At 41.4% G+C, this 14,777-nt stretch overlaps 1 long non-coding RNA gene across 2 annotated transcripts; it reads right to left on the reverse strand.

Annotated features, from left to right (window-relative positions):
- Positions 1–6,992: 6,992 nt before the first annotated feature.
- Positions 6,993–14,699, reverse strand: LOC140659475 (uncharacterized). Of its 2 annotated transcripts, none has more exons than XR_012045144.1 (4): positions 14,519–14,699; positions 13,578–13,643; positions 11,879–11,966; positions 6,993–8,564 (listed from the first exon to the last, which is right to left on the reverse strand). It is a non-coding gene; the product is annotated as an uncharacterized lncRNA (long non-coding RNA). The 2 variants fall into 2 exon arrangements; XR_012045145.1 differs by lacking the exon at positions 6,993–8,564 and adding an exon at positions 11,100–11,509.
- Positions 14,700–14,777: the final 78 nt, after the last annotated feature.

Raw genomic sequence — 14,777 nt, forward strand, 5'->3', positions numbered from 1 at the left:
GGTTAGAAACTTCCCTGATGAAGAAACTCATCTAGCTCCCTTGTATGAGGAGTGTCTAGTTTAAGAATGTGGAAACGTTCAAATGGAGAAAAAAAAGGGCGAGTAATAATAATAAAATGCTTGGTTTGGGGCACTCACAAATAATTATTTTGAATGGGAAAAATTATGTCAGTATAGGCAATGCAACCAAAGGTAGAGAAGCAGTACTCCCTCTTTTGGTTTATATTCTCCAACTCCACAATATATTTAGCTTGATGTTCCTTATTTCCACTCTTAAAATATTTTTTAGAAATGGTAAATGGGCTTCTGGGTTTTTCAGTTCAACTCCTGTTTTTCTTTATGCCCACCAAAACGTCACTGATTCATAAGCACCTCTAGTTCCAGTATTTTGTTCTGTATTCAGCAAAAGGTATTATGATTGTTTTATCCTTCCACTATTTTTTAAATACCAGGAAAGAGAAAGCAACGAACATGTACCCATACAGCAATGTGGATCCCGCAGGAAGACTAATTAACGTGGAAGGAGAGTACACCAAAGTGGCATAAACTCTTTACACTGGTGAGGAGAGATATGCAAAGATATAGAATTTTAGTTATAATCATCATGGCCATAAATCGACCTGCCTCTGGAGGATACTCCAAGTGTAATGAATTTCCTCAGTATCTTCTGTTTGACAACAGTCAGAGATAACAAGTGATCGGCAAGAAGAAATATGACACCTGACATTTTAAATGCCATGTTAGTGTTATTTATTCTGCTAAAAAATACAGTTCTTCATCCATTAAGTGTTGAAAGGGGGAATGAAAGTGCATCTTTCACTGTGTAAATTCATGACAAGTGTGCAATCCTGGGCATCCCTCATATGAAGAGAGAATATTTGGCTTCATGCGAAGAAGCCGATTGCAGTTCATCATGGTACTAGGAAGAAACCTAGCAGAGTTGCACCTCATGATAGCAGCAGACGCAGCTTTCACAGAACAGCATTTTGGACTGCCGGTAACTGTGGTCTTTGGAGACTGGAGGTCGGTACAGTCAGAGTATGTAACCACATAGCTAGTTCATTTACAGGAAAACCTATGTTGCTAGAACTACGGAGACTCCCATGGCAGCTGGAATGCGACTAGTGGCGTTTGGGATGGTCACAGCTGATATATCTAATGACATTTCATAGCAGTTAAAAGAGAAACCTGTGACTTACAGCAATGATGAAAATTTGTGGCGTGTATGATGGTGAGAGTGCACTTAGGTGGTGGCTGATGGCCATGTCCATGGCAATGTGGGCTGAACTGACATCCAGCAGAGTTAATGACAGAGGGCAGCTGTTGGAAAGACATCTGTAATAAGCTCCAACTGCTGGAAGAAGTGAGACAGGCACTGGCTGCTGAAGCATCACCTCTTGCACCTGGGGACAGTGGGATGTGTTTGCAGTTGGTGGCAAAGAAGAGGAGAGAAAAGAGACTAGCATGGAAAATGGAGGAGGTGAAAGTGGAACAGAGATTTGAATTTGGGTGTGGCAAACAAAACAAATGATACAAAGGAAGGGAAGAACCTGAGCCCTAGAGGAAGAAAAGTTATAGAAGAAACATACCAGCAGTTTCAAAGAACAAAGTGGTAGCTGCAGGGAAGGAGGGTAAGGTCATCAAGTACAGAACATGATTCTGTAGTGGTACGGGGAATGGGTAGTAGAAAAGAGCCCAGGAATGAAGGAGGGACTAGAAAAAGATGGAGAAATTGAAAAGATGCAGGAAAGATGAGAAGGAAAAAAAATGATCCATCTATGTGTTTTTATTCTAAATAAAGAAAAGCAGAGAAAGTAGAATAAAAGAAAAAAAACATGTAAAGTCAACTGAAGGAAACTAGAATAAAGGGAAGACAGAGGTAAGGAGAATGGAGTAAGGAAATTAAAAATAGAAACATGAGTAAGTAGGAAAAAAATGAAAACTTGGTTACTTTTATTTAGATAATGTGTGCTTCATACAATTAGTTTCTCCATTTCCCACAGTCTAAGAGATACGATGTATGTAGGAAATAGTGCTTCATTACATTAGTTTGTCTTGCATCTCAGGACAAGGGGTATCTCTTCTGAAAAAAAATCCATCAAAACAATAGGTGTTGTTTTCTTTTTTATTCCAGAAATAAATACAGAGATTGCAATACATGTAATACTGTTCTGTCCTCTCTCGCCTTTCTCTCTTTCTCAGTTTTGAGTCTGTGCCTCAGGCATTTCAATTTTGACATCTTTCATTCCACCCCCATATATCAAATTTAAAGTCAGTTTAACTCCTGGATTTAAATGAAATATTTTATAAAATGTCATAGTTTTAGGCTTGTGTGGGATTGGCTCTCTTAATTAGTACCTCGGCTGTGTACTTAGTGGAACTGGCATAAATCTGCATTATTCCACTGCATTTCTCAGTAGTCCAAGTGCATTGCACAGTCAAGACAAAATATATTTTACCAATAAGGATGCGATGGCAGAGAGCTTAAACTTCTTATCCAGACCCACACGGTTTGTGAATGTCAAAGCAAGACCACAATTTGGGCATTGCTGTTTATTTCAATGCTCTAATTGTATGAAATACAAAAATAAGAGGGGGAAATGTTCGCGTGAGTTTGGCTGAAAACAAACTTATAATTTTGTACAGATACACAGTCTTTATAAGGTATGGTGTCAGCATCTGAGATTAAGCTTTACCTATAGGGATTAAAAAAGTAGCATTTTGAATTACCTACTAGATTTGACAGGCTCTTAATCTATGCTTTTTAACCAGCTTTATTATAAATACACTCACATTAAAATAGTGTATCTTTATTTTCTTGTTCCATGTATGCATTCAATACCAGTTTTCATACTGTAGTCAGTTTACTCTTTTCCCTGATAAATCAATCATTTTCTGTAGGGAAAGACAGTTCTTTGCTATAACACAAAATGATAATTTCTTTTTGTATTTGTGAAAAAACAATGGTAAAATTACAAAAAAATGCTGTAGAATTTTTCTGTTTGTGTAGCACTTCCATGTGGAAGATTCACATTACCATGTGGGGATTCAAATTACCAGTCTGACTTCTAAACTCTTCAGTTTTTAAAGATAGGTTCAACATATCCACTTAAATTTATGGGATAAGCCAACAGTGCCATTCTGACTTGCCCAGTCTTTGCTGTTTGTACCTCGTGAATCTGCAGGGCCTACTTATAAAAGTTGTGTTTGATTACCTGAATTTATAGAGGTTAGAAGTCATTGGGACACTTTTGATGCAACAGAGTACGGAGGGAACATACATTTTCTTATTTTGATAAAACTGAAATATCTTGGACATGCATAACATCTTTTATTAGAATGGACACAAACTGCTATTCCAGACTTTTTTCACAATCACATCACCACACTACAGTGTCTACTTTACAAGCTGTGAAAATGACACTAAAAACCCACACTCAGTACTAGACATAAGACCAAGAACACAACCCAAAATCCTGTCTGCTGTTGCGATTCATTTCATCGTTGAAGCATGGGGGTTGGAGCAGTTAGAGAAGTGCAAATACCTTTTATACTGAGGCTTTCTGAATCACTATTGGCAAGATTAAGTTATCCTGGCTAACTAGGTGGTGATTTATTCATGGATGTGGAAGCTGGATTTTAAGAGATCCTTTCATGAAGACAGGTAAATGGATAATGTATGTGATACAAAAAAGGTTGACGATGCTGAAGTTTCCAGGTTGGTCTCAAAAATTGGAGGATGAAGTCTTACAAGCCAGACCTAGATTCTAAAAAAGGTGTTTAGGCATCTCTCTCCCATTCAAATAAGAGGATTCAGACCTAAGTTTAGAAATAATTAGGGCATAAAGAGAGATAGTTGTCTATCTAGGACAGTGGGGAGCACTGAACATAGCCTAAAATACAAAGTTCCATTAGGAAAAATCTCTGACTGTTTTTTTTTTTTTGCTGCATAGGCTCCGTTTTCTTGGGTAGTGTTGCGCTGAAGTGAACTGCAAGCCTGTGTGTATCCTCACAGAGGCACTGATGTGAGGGGATAGGATGAAAGTGGGATTTCATAAAGTTTTTTCAGGCATGAAGTGAGCAAAAGGTGGAGTGAAGAGCAGGCTGAAAGGCAAATAGATAATAAATGGAGAAAGGAGGCAAAAAAATTGTCTTTGAGGGATGAAATGCTGCAGAGGATTAGTCTGCAAATAAAGATTTTGTAGGGTTTCAGGTTTATGCATTAACTGGGAGAATAAGAATCTGTGTATTTAGCTTCATGCCCAACTTTCCAAGACGTTCAAGAGCTGCAGTGATAACCAATGATCTAAATCCACTTGTAGGCTGAAAAGAGCCCAAGTTACAGCTAGACTATCACAACTGCCCTACTTGGTACACTTGACAGTAGTCTCAGTGGAGAGACTAAGGAGCAGATGGGAGTACAGCCTGATACATCGCGCTGTCGACAGTCTTTTCAGAACAAAATCATACGTTTTGGAGAGTACAAGTTGTATTCACTGCATTCTTCAGACCCCTGGATGTTGCAGACTAGCAAACTTCACCATTCCCTGTACAGAAATCTATCTTTACTAATTGGGTTTGGCCAAAATTCCAGGAGGCTCGATAGCAGTGTTTCTTCAAGAGCGCCTCCTTCTCTCTCTGTACTTCCTTCTCTCTCTACAAATTATTGAACGCATTCAGGCTATCAGTATTGAGCACTATTTCATTGGCACTGAGGCCTGAATGGGGTTGAACCAAGACCCTGCTGCCCAGTTCTTGCTAGTGCAAATCAAATCATAGGACAGCATCCATCATTGGGCTGAGAACATAGAGGAAAGAGCTCCTTTATTAGATGTTTTAGTTCAGAGACCTCATTTGCATTCATTCTCTATAGTGGACTCTGTTCTTGAGCCAAAGAAATGAATCTCCCTCTCCTTACCTGTTTTACAAATGACAAGTAGATTCTGCTTCTTTCTGTTCAGCTAGGTAACATATCATTTTACCTAGACTCGGCAGTATGCTGTTCTTTCCCTGCATAACATCTGCTGCGGTTTTCATAGCTTGAATCGTTCTTAGACTGTTTTTAAAAGGCATGTTTCAGAAATGTCTTTGAGGATGTGAATTACTAGTCATTGTTTCATCTGCTAGGGTGTTCTTCTTCATTTATGTTTGTTATTTTACTTTTTAAAATAAGACTAAACAGGCTTTGGAGTTTAAAGTTTATAGGTTTTAATTCAGGTTTAGGTTAAAGACACCAAGAATGGTACGGTAACTCATAGCAATAGGATTTTAGGTTTTAATTCAGGTTTAGGTTAAAGACACCAAGAATGGTAAGGTAACTCATAGCAATAGGATTTTAGTGCAGTTTCAGAAAGTAATTTATTTTTGTATGACAATAAACTGGCATTTAACCTCCTTCACATTTTAGAAGCTAAACTAAATCAATCTTCACATAAGACAGCAGCATCTCTCTGGCTGGTCCGTTCTAACTCACACTTCTCCTTACTGTTGTAGTATTTGTGTACACACTTTCCACATACAGTTGAAAATTCTGACATTTACTGTTCCAAAGCTTTTGCAAATGAGGTACTTCATACCTCATTTCTCTATTACTTGATGTATGACAAGGGTTTTATTAGCTAGTGCACTTTTAAACCACATTTTTGTTCTGTAAAGTAACCTTAATAATAACAACATTTGAGATTTGGCATTTCAATTTTCTCACTTAATTCATATTAACATGCTTAATTTTTTCCAGAGAGCCTCACAGCTTCATCTTGGACTCTGCATTTTACTCAGCAGCATCCTCAGCATTTACTCTGCCCATGACATCACCTGTGACAAACTTCTAAAGGCTCTCTGGGACATACAGTTGTTAGTAAGATGTTTTGAAGGCAAAAGGTTTGTGCAAGTATAATTCAGAGCATAAACTGGTCTGAAGAATCTTAATTGTTGTTGATGAAGCAGAAAGAACCCCAAGTAGAGTTGAGGGTGAGGTTGTGAGAAAAAAACATATCTGCTTTCATTCTAAACTGAAAGAAATATGATATTTGCATCTGCAAGATAATGAACTGGAAGCCCAAAGTGACATAGTACTGAAATCTTTTCAAATAACTATCTGAGCTATAATAGGATAATAACGCACTCTGGTCTTTACAGGGCAAGAGTTAGTGATTCAGTCTCTGTGTGATGCAGGTGGCTCACTACTCCACCCAGATATAAAAGAGGATGGTGTGGCTCCTGTAGGAGAGATGATCCTTCTGAATGAAAAAGTTTGAATTTAGAACACCTAAAAGCAGTCAAATGGCAAGAGAAGGTTTAAGGGTTCTGTTTTCTGTGAATCTCTTTTAATGACAGGAAAGCTTTAGGAAGGGGGCAACTTGACCCTGCACAGACTTTTTTTTTCTCTTTGAGTCAGTGGAGTGGAGTGCTGGTAATAGTACAGGGGTAAGAGCTAGCATGTTGTATGATCATACCAACACGTGTACCAGTATGCAACTTCACATAGCTTTTAAAGTCGCAAGGATGTTACGTTTGATGGGTTCTTGCTGGGGATGATGGTGTAGCAGGGATGGCTTCAGGCTGCCCAGTCATACAAGTCTACTTAGATGGCTTCATGTCAAGGAATAGTAATGAATGAGTAAACTTACTGGCCCACTAAACTGTACAGAGCAGCAAAACTAGCTCCCTCTTTTGCTCTGCTGAAAATAATTAAGAGAACCAAGTTTTCTAGTTTCATAAAACCAATCTGACTTTCTTACACAAGAACATACAAATTGTCTATTGCTTCCCTAACTAATCATCTTTCCTAAACAAGATGTTATATTTGTTGCCTGCCATTTTGTCTGGTCGTTAATAAATGGTTAGTTTACACAGATGGATGGGTTTACTGTCCTAGCTAGAAAATTAAGTAACAGTGACGGCAAGGTTGTGGTAATGGAAGAGTATTGAAAGTAACCCCATACAGACAAAACTGACAATAAGGAACAACTTAACATAAAAAACTTGGCCCTCCATCTGGGTGTGTCATTTCCTTTGGGTTGGAAGTTTTCCCCATCTTGTACTTTGAGAGATAAAATATTTGTCTGACTTGCTTCAAAACATGTACTAGTTTCTCCTGTCAACTGTGGGAACACATCCCATATTTAATTGAGTTATTGGATTTGTCTGGAGTTTGAAAAATGAGCAAAAGCTCATTAAAGGAATAGGGGCAAGTCCTTGAACTCCGTCTCTGATAGTGAGAATATATTCTAGGTAGTGTAAGAAAGTAACCTATAGTCTGGAATCATATCCCTAACTATTTTAGACTGCTGGAGAATTCAGAAAAAACCCTTGTATAATAGCCTTTTGTGCTGTGTTTTCCTTAAGTCTGAGGCAGCTCAATAAAGAAGCTACAGCATGATTTATTTTAATCAGTTATTACAGAGAAGTCATTAAAAAAAAAACTTGGCAAAATCTTGCTTACATACTTCTTGCATTCCAAATCCACAAAATGTTTAGATACAATCTCATTTCATTTTAACCAAAACAAACCTCCTTTACTAGATTTATTTCATTTTTTTTCTTTAAATGATGATGTTTCTTCTGTCGACATTGGCTTTCCAGTTCAGTGTCTTTTGTGTCTGTTGTCTTTATAATGTCACTAAGATTAGTCAGGTTGCTCTGAGAAATCCTATCATCCCATACGGCTTGGTAAGAGCATTTGGCAGACTATGAACTAGAGATGGAGTAGGGAAAATGATTTAGCCATTTTTGTCATCTGAAGACGACTTTCAGAAATGCTTGCATATGTGATTATTCTTCCAGTTCAAATCTACAAGAATCTGGATTTTGACCTACGTATTGTACATATGCTGAAAGTTTTACCAACTTTTCGGCCTGTTAGTTTCATTTGACATTTCTTAGTGTTGAGCTAAAATGTGTACATTCAGGCACACATACAATCCTCTTTTTAAATAACTCCTCTGTTTTAAAAGAGGGGTGCCATGGGGCTATTGAATGATTTAGATAGGGACACAGGGACAAGGAATGTGTCCGGCTCTGTTCCTGTAACTTATGGTCTCTAGGCATTGTGATAAAGCAAATGCCTATGAAATTCCATAGGACAATGTTTTCATCTACAGCAACTGCTGTTTCATGACTGACATGGCATTAACTGTACCTGTTCTTGGCACTGACCAAGAACAAACAAGATGAAGATTTATCTTCAGTTCTTTCATTGATTTTTATTTATGTATTTTTGAAGGTGAGCGAGTGGAGGGAAGCGTATAAAGAAAGAGGATAACACCGATTGCCGTAACTGGTCAATTGTTAAACAAATGTCCAGTAAAAACTCTTTTTGATGGGGTAAAAAGGCAATGATCTAAGAATGCTGTATCATGGTATTGACTGGAAAAAATCAAGCAGTGTTCAGTTCTTTAAGGAGTTCCAGTTCTAAGAGTGCATGCTGCTCTGTTCTTGATGCACAGAATGGAGAGTGTAACAGCATCACACCGTCTAGGTTCCCATCTCCTCTGGCTCTTGGCTTCATCTGATATACAGGTTGTTAGAGAGATGAGGAAGCAGTGCACAGCAGCACATACAGCCTAATCAGTGACAAAAGAACAGTTAGTATATTGACATAGACAAGGAAATTTTCTGTGGCCTTTACATCTCAAGTTCAGTCATCCTAACTATACCTCTTAAGAGTGACCCAAGTGACCATTACTGTGTGTCACAAATGAAACTGGACAGAGCTGTAAGCAGAACAGAAGCTACCTTCTGACCATAGCAGGCTACCAAGCTTGTGTCTGGAGGCAACCAGAAGCTACCTTCTGACTGTAGCAGGCTACCAAGCTTGTGTCTGGAGGCAACGGACCGATTTGTCCATTGTTTTTTAAATTGCTGGGAGGTGGAAAATTGGAATCTAGAAGAGGAGTAAAGGAGGAAGAGGACCAGTGATCTGCACTGCTCAAAAAGTAAACAGTGAGGACTGGTAGAGAGAATGTTAGATATTGATTGATGCTGGAAAGCTCAGGGAAGAACAAGAACAGCTCTGAATCAAGAGCGCGCAAAAGAGTCCAGAATTGGAATATCCGTTGTATTAGTATACCATTTAGGTTATCTGAGGGTATATTGTTGATAAAACATCCCTGGCAGGGTAATACTTTGCTCACAAAGAATCCCAGAACAATTGAAGCAAAACCTGCCAAAGTCACCTCTCGCTAAAAAGAAATATTTCAAACATATTCTAACAGATCCTGACTGTAAAATGTCCAAATTGGATTTCCAGTAATGAGACCCATCAGTAGGCACATTTTCTTGACATATTCTGTCAGAGTATCACTTGGAAACAGTGATTCAATTTTCCAAAAGTTACTTTAATTTGCTTAGAGAGGAAAGCATTTTCATTTTGCCCAGTCAGTTCTAATAATTTGCTAAATTCAAAATATGTGAAATTATTGAAGCTAGCTCTAGTGACCAGAAGGACCACTAATCTTTTAATAATATTTTTTCCCCATTAATCATGTAGACTTGCACAAGAAATTTTTCAGAACTGATAAAACACAAATCTTTGTTGACATACCTTCTTGTCTTTTCCACAGACATAATTCTGGACATTTGCTAGTAATCTCCATTCAGAAGATTTGCTTAAAAAAAAATCTGCTAGCTGCTGGGGCGTGTAGTTGGAAACGTCCATCTTCTTATACAAGTGCTCCTTTTTCTTAGTAAAGCTCCCTAGCTCTTCCCTTACAGATGAGTCTGGATATTGATACTTCCTATCTTGGCAGGCAGTAACAAGCATGATGAGTTAGATTAAGAGCAGTTGGGAAGGAAAGACAGAATTCCACAGCTCTTTTATACTGTAAAGCCTCAAAGGCCTTTAAACAATAATCCTTTATCCCACAGTATATTTATGCTCTGGGCATCTTCTTTTGGGCACAGGATGTTGAGTTGCATGGACTTTGGTATGGCTCAGTACAGCCATACTTAAATAACTCCCATGTGAATTGCATGTAGCGTGTATTAGTGACACAGTCTTCTGTCTGTCTCATAAAAACTAGAGAAGATTGCCAAGGCAGTTGTGTGCTCAGCTAACTTCTCTTTTTGAAAATCAAGCTCATAAGTAGTCTAACAGATATTTTCTATGTATTCCCCAATTAATATGTATTACCCCCACTAGGTATTGTTAAATACCTTGTTTTTAGAAAGAGGATATCCCTTAAGCTGTCACATAATATATTTATTCAATCATATCTGACTATAATTAAATATATTTTATGAAAAGAAGAGTTGTTTTTCTGCTCCACTTCTGGAGTTCCAGTAACTGTTATGCAAATATAAACACTTAAATAAGTGGGTAGTTTTGCCATACCTCTTCCATAGCAGCACTGTGCTAGGTGTCCTGTCTGGAACACTGAATTGCAGTCAAAGGTTTGGTACTTCTGCAGCTAGCAGAAACAGTCTAGTACGCATCAGGACAGACACTGTCCTTAAGTGGAAATAGGAGTGTAGGTAGGTATGCTTATCATAAAATAAAAAGGGACTGTACAGTTGCTTTCCAAATCTCCTCTTCATCTCTTTTTATTTTACAATCCAAGGAGTAAGACATTTTCCATACTTAATTTTGAATATTAATCCCTGACTATTAGGACCATTACACTTCTTCAGGGATTCACCTAAGGACAGCTGAAGTACATGGGATGATTTTAAGACCAAGACTTCAACAGTATTTTGAGATTCCAAGGAGAAGACAGTGAAGTGCACAGACTGCAAAGAGGCACTATAGTAGTTTTATTTATCTCCATGTGCATGTCTGTAGTAAGACTGCATTTGCCCCTAAATTCAAAGTAAAATACTTAAGACAGGAATATTTTTCCTACAGATTGTCAAACATTTGTATTCCAGATGCATATGAAGTCTTGCTGGTTTTGCTGAACACTTGTTAGTGTAGACTGACAGCCATTTGCAGAAGAATCAGCACAGACTTTCAAGTTTACCAACTGGGAGCTTCTGCATAGGACTGCATCATCTTCAACCAGGGCTCCATTCATTTGTCTCCTCCTGACACTCTCTGCTTATCAAATTGTCCACTGAGCTCTTGTACTCCTCAAAAAAAATTGGAAATGGGGTACAAGGCAGGAAGGTAGGGTGGGGTACTGGCTACACGGACAGTGAAGCTTTCTGAATAAAACCAAAATTTGTGTGGATTCTGTCATCTTGTTTGCCTGAACTTGTGGAATCAAGGTATTTCGGGTTAAAACCCAACTTTCAGCATTTTAAGTGATCAGTGGCTGGGTAAGGAGCAGAGAAAGGGGCAGGAAAGGAGAGCAAACAATCACCAGTCAAAACTATCACTATCAATTTTAAATCTATTTATTGATGGGACTTCAGTATTCTGACTGGTCAGTTAAGACTCATAGGAGCTGTGTACAGACAACCAAAAGCAACTCTCCTTCTCACAAACCACTGTAGGCTTCTCTGATATGTCCCTTATCACCATAATCCATACTGCTGCCACCTGTCAGATGCTCCGGTAATGAATTCTAGGCTAAATACATTTTTAGAAAACAAACAGAAAGAGAATTGCATTACCACTTGTATCTTGAGACACAGTCTCTGTGCTATGATCAACATAGGCTAGTTCTAGGGGAAAAAAATAAGTATTTTAAATAATAGTATACTAAAAGGAGCAGGTTAAAGGAACTGACAATCCTCCATTTTTCCTGTATAGCTCCTGCTAGCTTCTACTCTAACACTAGAGAGAATCCATATGTGCCTGTAATGTTCAAGATCTTTTGATGTAATTGCTGATGGGTGAAATACATAGCATTATACTGAGTCTGACTGTTTCTACACCAACACCGATAATTACCAGTAATCCACTACTAGAATTCTTATGCAAGTTGCTCTTTTATACCATTTAAAATAGGTGAGCAGTACAGTAAGGAGGAGCTGGAATCCCGGTCCTGAAGAATCCAGTCTGGAAAGTTACTTCCAATGTCGAACTAGAGGCAGAGAGTATGAAAAGATAAATTATTCAGTAATGAATCCTACACGCTTATAATGCACAAGTTGTAATGAATCTCAGTTGCTCTTGTAATTTTGTAAAGTTGTTTACCTAATATGGTAGATATGCCATATGGTACACTAAAGAGAGTGTTAGAACAAGGACATGAAGATTTCTAGGTTTTTATTTCTAGTTTTGTATGCAACTGTAAACCACATTCAAGCTGTCCTAGAATGCGAGCAGTAGAAGAATACAGGCTGCTCTGACCCTTTATGCTGACTACTACTGCCACTTGATAATTTCATCCATCTCTCCTATCACCCTTCCCCATCACTCCGTGGGCACCGCGGCCCAGCATTGGGCTGTACTCCTGGTTAGCTGCCGTCAGAGACAGACTTGCAGCCGCTCTGCACCTTCGGGCTGTTTTAGCTTAAGTCTAGCTTTTTTACCCTTAATAAATCATTTGAGCAGCTGATGTAGATTAACTCTTCCACCGTTCAGGGAATGTGACCAGACTTCTATTCTAGATAGTTCTTTGGTATGTTGCTTATAGAATTTCATCATAGCTAAAACTAGCAATGTGCTCAACTGTGGCAGCAGCAAACTGGTTGGGACTACCCTGCTTGAAGCAGCATTCCTGCCTTGTAAGAAACGGGCAACATGACCTGCAATGATGTCTGGAAAATTTCAGCTACTTTGCAGCACTGTCATTTGGCAAAAATTGATAAAATGGAAGTTAAAAGTCACAGAGAAGGAAAGGGCATTTTCTTTCTCTCCCTTGAGTTTCGAATGATGACTGAGAAAAGCTGCAGAGTACAAAACATTTAAGAACAAGAATAAAAGATTAATATAAAACTTCTCAGAGGACTTAGGCAGTCCCTTCTAGTGATGCCACTTGGTGAAGTGCTTGGAGCCTTAGGAAAGGCTCAGCCTTGTAATTTTTGCTCAGCAGCCAAAGTCTACTGCAGGCGAGAGGAGGAGATGAGAAACTAGAACACTAACATCCCTTACCATAAACTGTGGATTTCTAAGACTTTTGATTTAAAGATATTTACTCACCCTATTATTCGAGGCCTCTATGTTAAGAACAAATACCTATCAGTTTTTATGTTTCCCCTGCAAGCTTTTGGCAAACAGCTTCCCCCTTGTAGACACGTTTGCATATTTGGGGGCAGGGTAAGGCATGGGACAGTACTTCAGCACTGTTCCCATTGCTCATGGGGCCAACTAGCGAGCAAAGCAATTTAATTCATCTTACAGTACTACAAGTTAAGCGATCACCACAAATATGTAATGCAGGAAGCGTTGACGCCCATGTTTGGGCAACCCTAAGTAGAGAATACTTTGTCTCTGACCTGTTTAAAGCAATCCCTTCTCTTAGATAACTCATAGCTCTTATTCTTCCAAGTCTCCACCTTCGCAGCCTTCAGTCAGCTATCAAGCCAGTCAGTTCTGGGCATCGTCAACCATTAGCAGGTGCTGAGTCGGTCCCACTGCGACACAGTTCCAGTCTCTAATTCCACCCATTCCCAATACGTAAGAGCAAGGCTTATTTTATAGCACTGAAATAAGAGGTGCTATTTTAAGCTCGATACCCCTTAAAACTTACCACATGCTACGATTTATCTTGCGGTTAATATTGTTCCGATAGTTCAGTTTTTTGGGGAAACGGTGCCTGGCAAAAGAGAGCCTTTATTAAAAGGCAGGTTGTATTTTTACTTTAACTATATTTACTTCCTTTATGATGGTTGCACAATAAGGTCAAAGTGCAGCTCCCTACTGTAAGGCCGGCGCTCAGCAAGACGTGTCCACCTGCAGCCAGCGCCCGGCTGAGCACCACCGCACCCCTCCAGACGCCTCCGGGGCTCCGAGCCGAAGCCCGGCGCGCCGGGGACCTGGCTGCGGCTGGCAGCAGCCCTCGAGCCGGCGCCGGGCGCGCCGGCTCCCCGCCAAGCGCCGTTTCGCAGCTGCACGGCTCTCCCTCCCAAGGGTTAAGCGGCAGCGGGGGTGTAGCGCGGGCTGACACACACGCGGGGATCGTCCCCAGCGCGGCAGGGCCCCCGCCTCGCGGTGCCGGGCTCGGAGCTGCGAGTGGAGCGTTTAAAATCGTGATCTCCCTCTCTTTTTCTCCCTCCCCTCTTCCTTTTCCCCTTCCCAGCGCCGAAATCGCAGCCGCCCTCCCTCCTCGGGCGCGCTTTCCCGGGGCTCGCCCCCGTCCCTCCGCCGCGGGCCCGGCGTGCTGAGTCAGGCTGCTCAGGCCGCGGAGGGAAGCCTGCGGGAGCCGCGCCTGGCACACGGCGGCGGCGGCGCCCGCCCCCGCGACCCGGACGGCGGGGCTGCTACGCGCCGCGGCCGCACCGAGGGGCTGCAGCCCCCGGCCGCCTGGGCGGGCAACGCGCCGGGGCAGCCCGCCTCTGCCAGCGGCGGAGGGAGGCGCGGGCGCCGGCGCGCTCCTCCTCGCCCGCTGCCCCCGCCCGGGGCTGGGCGTGGGGCCCGGCCGCCCGGCCGCCCCCCAGCCCCCCCCCCCCGCGCCGCCGGTGGATCAGTTACACGCAGCTGGCACAGGTGCGGGGCGCCCTTCAGACTCGCGCCGGCGGGGGAGACCCGGACGCAGGGAGCAGCAGGGAAACATGCAGCCATTTTGGGCCGAGGCAGACAAAGAGCCGCGGCCGCCCCCGCGGCGCCGCCGGCTGCCCGCTCGGGCTCGGCCTCGCCCGCGCCTACGGCCGCGGCCCGCCGCCCGCTCCCCTCGCCCACCCCCGGCCGCCGTGCTGGGCCGCTGCCGCCCGACTCCTAACTAAGCCCTCGC

The sequence above is a fragment of the Ciconia boyciana genome, chromosome 14 (assembly GCF_034638445.1).
Source record: "Ciconia boyciana chromosome 14, ASM3463844v1, whole genome shotgun sequence".
NCBI lineage: Eukaryota > Metazoa > Chordata > Aves > Ciconiiformes > Ciconiidae > Ciconia > Ciconia boyciana.